Raw genomic sequence first — 7820 nt, 5'->3', positions numbered from 1 at the left:
GCAAGAGAGATCATAGAGTCATTGCAAGGGATGTTTGCACACTCGTCCTCATCATCATGACACGATGCTATTAAATACATTTATAATTTGCGTGTGAAGGATGGGACCTCTGTTAGAGAACATGTCCTAGACATGAAGATCCACTTCAATATAGAGGAGGCAAATGAGACTGTCATAGATGAGAAGAGCAAAGTTAGTATGATAATGGAATCTCTTCCGAAGAGTTTTCTAACTTTCCGTACGAATGCTGTAATGAACAAGGTTGATTACAACATAACGACTCTTCTTAATGAACTCCAAAGTTACCAATTTTTAATGAAAAATAAAGAAGGGGAAGAAAATGTTGTTTCCCAAAGAAATTATAGAATGATGCTTCATCTAAAACAAAACCCTTGAACAAGCAAATTTGTCTTTGCATCTAAGAACAAGATACTCATACTTAGTGTTGCCTTTGTTCTTGCAATAATTGCCAGTAATATTTTCTTTCATTTTATTGAAGGTAATATTTGGAATTTTATTTTTCTCTTTATTGGACTTTTAGAGATACTTTTTAGATTTTTTTTCCTTTAAAAAATAATGTTTCTAGTTCTTCCCTTTTTTTTAAAAAAAAAAAAAAAAAAATTAACTCAAAGTTCTATATAGAATGAAGTGAGTCTAGTACAACATATCTCAATAATATTTAATCGCCCCTTTCATTTCTATTTATTTTTCAACTACTGAATTAAGAAGAATTACTGTCTTATTCTTTCTTATAATAGTCTACCTTGTAGTTGCTATTGCTAGAAAAATTTCATTAAATTCATAAATATTTTCTTCCAAACCTTTTGTTGGATCCATTTTATAACCAACACAACTTTTATTTCTAGTAGATTTTATTAGTTAACGATTACAACACTTAAGAGTCTCAATTTCTTTCACATATCAAAGAGATTATCCATATCAACTTCTCTGAACACACCATTTGAGAGACTAGTTAAATTCTAAATATGAAAATAGCAAGTTTTTGAAAATACTTTTTTTTCCTTTTTAAACCTTGACTTGGTTTTTTGAAAATATTAATAGAAAATGAATAACAGAACATAAAAACTTATAAAATACAATAGTGTTTATAAGTTTAAATTTCAAAAAATAAAAAATATAAAAAAATCGAAAGGTCATCAAATGAGGCCTAAGTTCTCATTTAACCATTTAATTTTTGTTGTTTTTGAAAAATCAAACTTATAAACATTATTTCTATCAACGAAACTGTTTATATATATATATATATATATTCTTTTTAGAAACAATTCCAAAATCAAAACAAAATTAAGAAAAATAATAAAAGTGTTGGGAATGCGATCAAGGTCTTTTATCCGTTAAATAAAAAGATGATCATAAATATATAAGAAAGGACAACTATGTCTACGAGTATAAAATCTTTGGTGGTGAAACCAATAGTGAAATCATGATGGTTATGCCGAAAGTGGATAATATAATACCATTGTGAAGATATGTGGAGGTCCGCAGCAGACCTTATTCTCGAGCGTCAAACAAAACCAAAGTCGACATTTATGTTACTTTTTAGAATTCAGCTATGCATTAAAATTGTATTCTTAGCAAAAATAAAAACCACCGTAAAGAAATTATAAAGAAATTAATGCAATCTTAAAAAAAACCAAAGGCATAAACTGAAGCCCCCGTTTGATACCAAATTTGGGTTTTGGATTTTTTGTTTTTGAAAATTAAGCTTATAACCACTCTACTTCACCTAATGGTTTTTTTTTTCTTTTGTTGTCGCTACTTTCTAAATATTGTCTAAAAAAATCGGAACCAAGTTCTGAAAATTAAGAAAATTTATTTTTAGAAACTTGTTATTTTTATAATTTGACTAAAAATTTAAACATGTCAAGTAAGGTAAAAATCATAATCGAAATTGTGAAGAAACAAATCTAATTTTAATAAATAAAAAACTAAAAATGAAATAATTATTCAGACAAGTCTAGTTCGCATTAGTAATAAACTTAAAAGAAGTCCAAGAAGAGAAAAAACCAAAGGAAAATATTAAACCATTGGCAATCCATTTATCGATTCTGTAGATAGAGAATAAGGACAACAAACCCTTGGTGTGATCCATTTATTAACATCACTGTGAGGAAAGAAAAATAACAACTCCTTACATACAACTCGTATTTAGAAAAAATACAGGTAAACTTACCTTCACATCCTAATCTTTACCTTACAGTCTACTTTAAGCATTAAGCTAAACTATCATCCTTAATTTAGAATTTAAACCAAATTTTAGTTAGACCATTTCATCATTTACTTGTTACAAGTTCTTATCTTGGTAGCTATTTTGATTTTAATATAGCTTGATGACTTATATAAATATTGAAAAAGTGACTCTTTTGCATCATCATCCAATCTTAAGAGAGTTCAATATTGAAGCAAGAGAAAAATGGAAGGACAACAGTGGAAAAATATTGCTTTAGTTTGTGTTTTTGCGTTGTTAACTTTGAAGACTTGTCCATTGCCTCTTTGAACCAATGGAAGATGGATTGTCGACGCCACAACAGGGCAACGTGTGAAGTTAATGTGCGTAAATTGGCCAGGACACATGCAAGCTATGTTGCCAAAGAGTCTTCATCTTAGGCCGCTTGATAATATCACCACCTTGATAGCAAAGTTGCGGTTCAATTGCATGCGTTTGACATACTCAATTCATATGTTCACACGCCATGCCAATTTGACTGTTCAACAATCCTTTGAGAATTTTGATCTGAAGGATGCCATGGCAGGCATAGCTCAAAACAACCCTTCTATATTGAACAGGACAGTCGTTGAGGCATATGGAGCAGTGGTTGATTCACTTGCTGCACATGAGGTCATGGTAGTTTCTGATAATCATATAAGTCAGCGAAGATGGTGTTGTAACGATGATGATGGCAATGGCTTTTTTGCAGATCGGTACTTCGATCCTCAAGAATGGCTACAAAGAATCAGTTTGGCAGCACAAAGCCTGAAAAGCAAATCACAAGTATGTTTTCTTTTTAAGAAGATTCTAAATAACTATAGTTTTATGGATGATTAATGCAACATGTTTTCAATTTTCCACTGTGAATATGTTTAAAAATTTATATATAGAGAGAGTAATATAATTGTATACTTTTTATATTTTTATCATAAATGAACAATAGTGTTAATCCTAAGATATATTAAAAGAACCATTAATAACTAAATTTGGACTATAAGGGTTAAAATATAACAAGTCTTAAATTATAGGGGTCAAATAGTATTTGAACCTATACTTTATCATGAATTTATACAATATGCTAACCATTTGCATGATAATATATATGTCAAAGGTGGTAGCAATGAGCTTGAGAAACGAACCGCGAGGACCAAACCAAAACGTGGAGATGTGGTTTTAATACATGAGCCAAGGAGCTAAGCTTATTCACCAAATTAACCCAAATGCTTTAGTAGTAGTTTCTGGACTAAGCTACGACACCGATCTGAGCTTCTTGAAGAACGGGTCGTTGGGCTTCAACTTGGACAATAAACTTGTATTTGAGGCTCACTTGTACTCCTTCACAAATAACATGGGTGATTTTTGGATGTCGAAGCCATTAAACACCTTTTGTGCTAATGTCAACCAAGGATTTGAAGACCGAGTAGGGTTTCTTGTCAGAGGACAAAACCCAATGCCACTATTCGTGAGTGAATTTGGGATCGACCAAATAGGCACAAATGAGGGACAAAATCGATTTTTAAGTTGCTTTTTTACCTATCTTACCGAAAATGATTTTGATTGGGGCTTATGAGCTTTGCAAGGTAGCTACTATTATAAAGAAGGTGTAAAAAATGCTGAGGAAACCTTTGGTGTCTTAGACTCAAATTTTGCATGAGCAAAAAACTCTAAACTATTTCTTCAGAGATTTCAACTTTTGCAAACCAAACTTCAAGGTACAACTTCTTAAGTTATATGTTACTTTTCTCCACTTACAATTTTTTTGAAATATTTTCAATTTATATCTTAAGAAGAAGATTTATTTCTACCAATTTTCTATATTCTACTTTTTTTCATCCTAACTAGCTTAAGAATCAAAATGATTGCTCTTAACACAGATTCAAGTTCAAATCTCACAACAACATTCATAATGTACCATCCTCTTAGTGGTGGGTGTGTGCGAATGAACAAAAAATATCAACTAGGAATTAGTAGCTGTAAGACCTCTAACCGTTGGAGCCATGAAGAAGACGGTGCTCCTATTAGGTTGGCGGGATCTATATTGTGTTTGAAAGCTGTAGGAGATGGGCTCCCTCCAATTCTCTCTCAAGATTTCTCAAGCCAACAAAGTGTATGGAAATATGCTTCAAATGCCAAACTACAACTAGCCACTATGGATAAACAAGGACAAGCCTTATGCTTGAAAAGAGCTTCTCATTCCCATCGAATTGTGACTAATAAGTGCATGTGTTCGAATGATTCTCAATGCCAAGAAGATCCACAAAGCCAATGGTTTACACTTGTTCCATCAAATTTACGTCTCATTTAAATGAAGTCAAGAAGTAATTATATATATGTTGAAACCTTATTTATTTCAATTCAAGAAAATTTATTATTCAAATATATGTCTCATTTAAATGAAGTTAATAAGTAATCGTTGTATTTTCTCTTTTCTCAACATTATTTATTTGTATATATTAGTAGCCCATTGAAGTTTTAGTCCAAGTGGGAGATTGTTGTTAATGTTGTAAAACTCGCAGAACATAATCATGGAAACATATTTTATTTATCAATAAAAGTATTGTTGAAGCATTTATTCAATGAAAGTGTAATTAAAATTTCATTATGTAACAAAAATCCAATAAACGACGCCATGACTATAGTATTAATACCGTTACTTTATGTAGAGACATGAAAGAGATCAAGTTATAGTATATAACCAAAAAGGTCATAAGTATCTGGATGAGATTGGATCCTCGTCCTGAGGACACTATGGGTGCGGCATACTTCATATAATGATACAAACGACATGATCCCGAAATCGTTCATGTGGAGACATGCGAGTAGGGACATCCTATGCAATAGAATTTTGGATGAGACCGGACCACGAAATAGTCACTTTTTCTTTATAACAACCGTATACTATTAAAATTGATATTTCAATTCGATGACCTAGAGTAACTCGATCTTAATCATGAGCTAACTATGAACTCCGGTTTATGCAGAATTATCCTTTGATCTGCATAGGTAAGAGTAGTTAAAAAACATTGCTAAACAAGCCTCACATTTTTGGGACAAGACCGGATAGATAGTTGGGAACATAATCCTGCAAGATGGAATACGCTTCTACACATTTAGGGTTAGCAGATAGGTTGTTCTCTTAAGTACTGATTCTTTTTCTTGAACAAAGGAGCCCCACCCTCTAATGGTCGAGAGGGACATGTTTTATAAGTTAGACTATAAACCAATTATTCAATAGAGGATCAGTGGGAGCTTAAGGAGAAAGATGTATTTATTAAGAAAAAATGGTAATTTTGACCTAGCTGTGAATACGAACGATCTGTGAAGGATCGACTTACTAATTATGGTTAAATCAAGTGGACAAAAATATATCTACAATGAGAAGAGTGCAAGTGGTATGTCTCCATAACGACCCGACCCCCTAGGACTCAAGTTGGATCGTTCCTAAACACATGCATGCATGGAACTTAAAACGACATCCTTTTATAGTGAAATAAATGTTAAAAAACTAAGGTAAATTCAAAAGATCATCATTACATTCAAATATTAAAAACAGACGATTGATAAATTGTAGAAATACAAGTTATTTATATTGTTTTCTTTAGATATTGCGGCTAAAAGAAAGAAAAGTCGCGCCGATAGTATAGAAATTGGCTAAGAAATGCGAAAATTATAAAATTTCGTCAATACACTCAGTAACATCATTGTGATGGTAGAATATAATATTTCATTTTCTGTTTTGCAGGAAATAAGTCACCGCATGCGTTTATGGCTCAAAGACGAAATGAACAACATCTACATCACATTGTGCCCATCCTTGAAACCCTTTTACTTGAAAAACTTTTTTAAGCATGCTTTTAAACTCAAATTAAGTATAATTAGAGTACTTAATGATTATGTTTGCTTTGGCAACTCTATCAATTGGTATCAAAGCATGATTTATGTGAAACCCAGATCTCAATTTCCCTACTTAAGTAGGTAATTAAGGGAAATAACTAAGTATAAGTTAAATCTTATGTTAAGAGAAGGAAAATTTCTAAGTATCGAAGAGATTTCCTTGAGTAGTTTGGAGATAAGCCTTAATTAGTGAAATTTGGCCAAGTGTGAAGTCAAGAGAAACCATGTGTTGGGTGTTAGGAAACATTAATGCATGAGATGAGGCTGAATTTGTAGAAGATTAAAAGGGATTAAGTATTGAAGCCAAAGGCAACTATACGTTGTGAGGTTGGACACATGTTGGCCGAAGTGTTAGAAAGAGGCATCGCCAAGAGTTGCTCATGCGTTGAGGATGCATGAGCGAGAGAAGCTTGAGCATAAGACGCTGGATAGATGATCGTATAGCTATATGCAGGCGTTGAGTGAAGCGTTAGACGATCGTGTAGCTGTAGGCCGCGCTAAACGATGTGAAGAGATGCATTACACTATGGAGCTACATGATAAGAGATGGCACTATATGATCAGGTTACGCGTTAGACGATAAGCGAGAAAGCTAAACGATAGCGCTTAGTGATAGAACTATACGACAGCATTAAGTGTTCAAAGGGCGCTAGACGATGCACGGGTACCGAGCGATAGATTACACGATGGCACTACACGATGAGCGTCAGCACTACACAATAGGTAGAGTGCTAAATGATCAGCGTTGTGTGATGGACGCAGACGCTGGGCAATGGCGTTGAAAGATAGGCAGATACGTTAGACGATAAGGCATCAGCACTATGCGATGGAGCTAAACGATAGGCGCAGTAACTATGCGATAGGCTATGTGTGGGATCGTTGAAAGCGAGATATTACTAAACAATTGAGGTACAAGATGAGGCGTTGGTGCTATGCGATGGACGCAGACACTAGATGACTACGGTGAGAGACAGTGAGAAGGCTGAATGTTAAGCAATAGCGAGATGTTTGGTAAACGATGGAGCTAAGCGATGAAGTGCAAGAGCTGCACGATGAACTAAATGATGGAGCGGTGCTGAGGCTTGCATTATCTTTAGAGTAAATTGTATATGCTTATCTTGTGAATGAATTTTTAGCATGAGAATGAGATTAATATGATTGGGATGGTCATGAGGTCAATAGACCTAGTTCCTAAGCCTCAAATGGAACCTCACAGGACGGTCAGGGGACTGAGAGGTCTAGTTCCTAAGCCTGTGGGAGGAAACTTCGTATGGGATGGTTAAAGGGCCGGTAGGCCTAGCTTCTGAGCCCATAATGGGGAGCTATGTGCATATACAAAACATAGGAAACATAGAGGACAAAAGGAATGCATCGAAGTAAGCGTTTATGATTAATATCAATTAACTATCTACCATGTGCGTAGGTAGAGTTTGAGATAAGACTCATTCAAAAGCTAAGGTTTGAGTATCAACCTCGTATATATGATATGTTTTTTATATATGAGTTAAAATAGACTCTAGAAGTTGCATACTACTCACCGAGCTTTGTGAAGCTCATTCTTTTCTTTCATGTTTTTTCTTCCCAGGTAGGAAAGGTGAGAAGTTCCAGGATGCTGCTAAGGTCAATGTCTGCCACAAGCCATAGTCACACTCCCGGGGTTTTAAAGTTGTTGATGAAAACTTTGTAGTTGAACCTG

At 34.0% G+C, this 7820-nt stretch overlaps 1 pseudogene; it reads left to right on the top strand.

The window, feature by feature from the left end:
* The first annotated feature begins 2434 nt into the window (after positions 1-2434).
* On the top strand, positions 2435-4535 carry LOC150031852 (glycosyl hydrolase 5 family protein pseudogene; annotated as a pseudogene).
* Positions 4536-7820: the final 3285 nt, after the last annotated feature.

Source organism: Benincasa hispida, chromosome 12 (genome assembly GCF_027475165.1).
Source record: "Benincasa hispida cultivar pf3 chromosome 12, pf3_genome.v1.1, whole genome shotgun sequence".
NCBI classification, from domain to species: Eukaryota; Viridiplantae; Streptophyta; class Magnoliopsida; order Cucurbitales; family Cucurbitaceae; genus Benincasa; species Benincasa hispida.
This window is presented reverse-complemented; position numbering and strand designations above follow the sequence as displayed.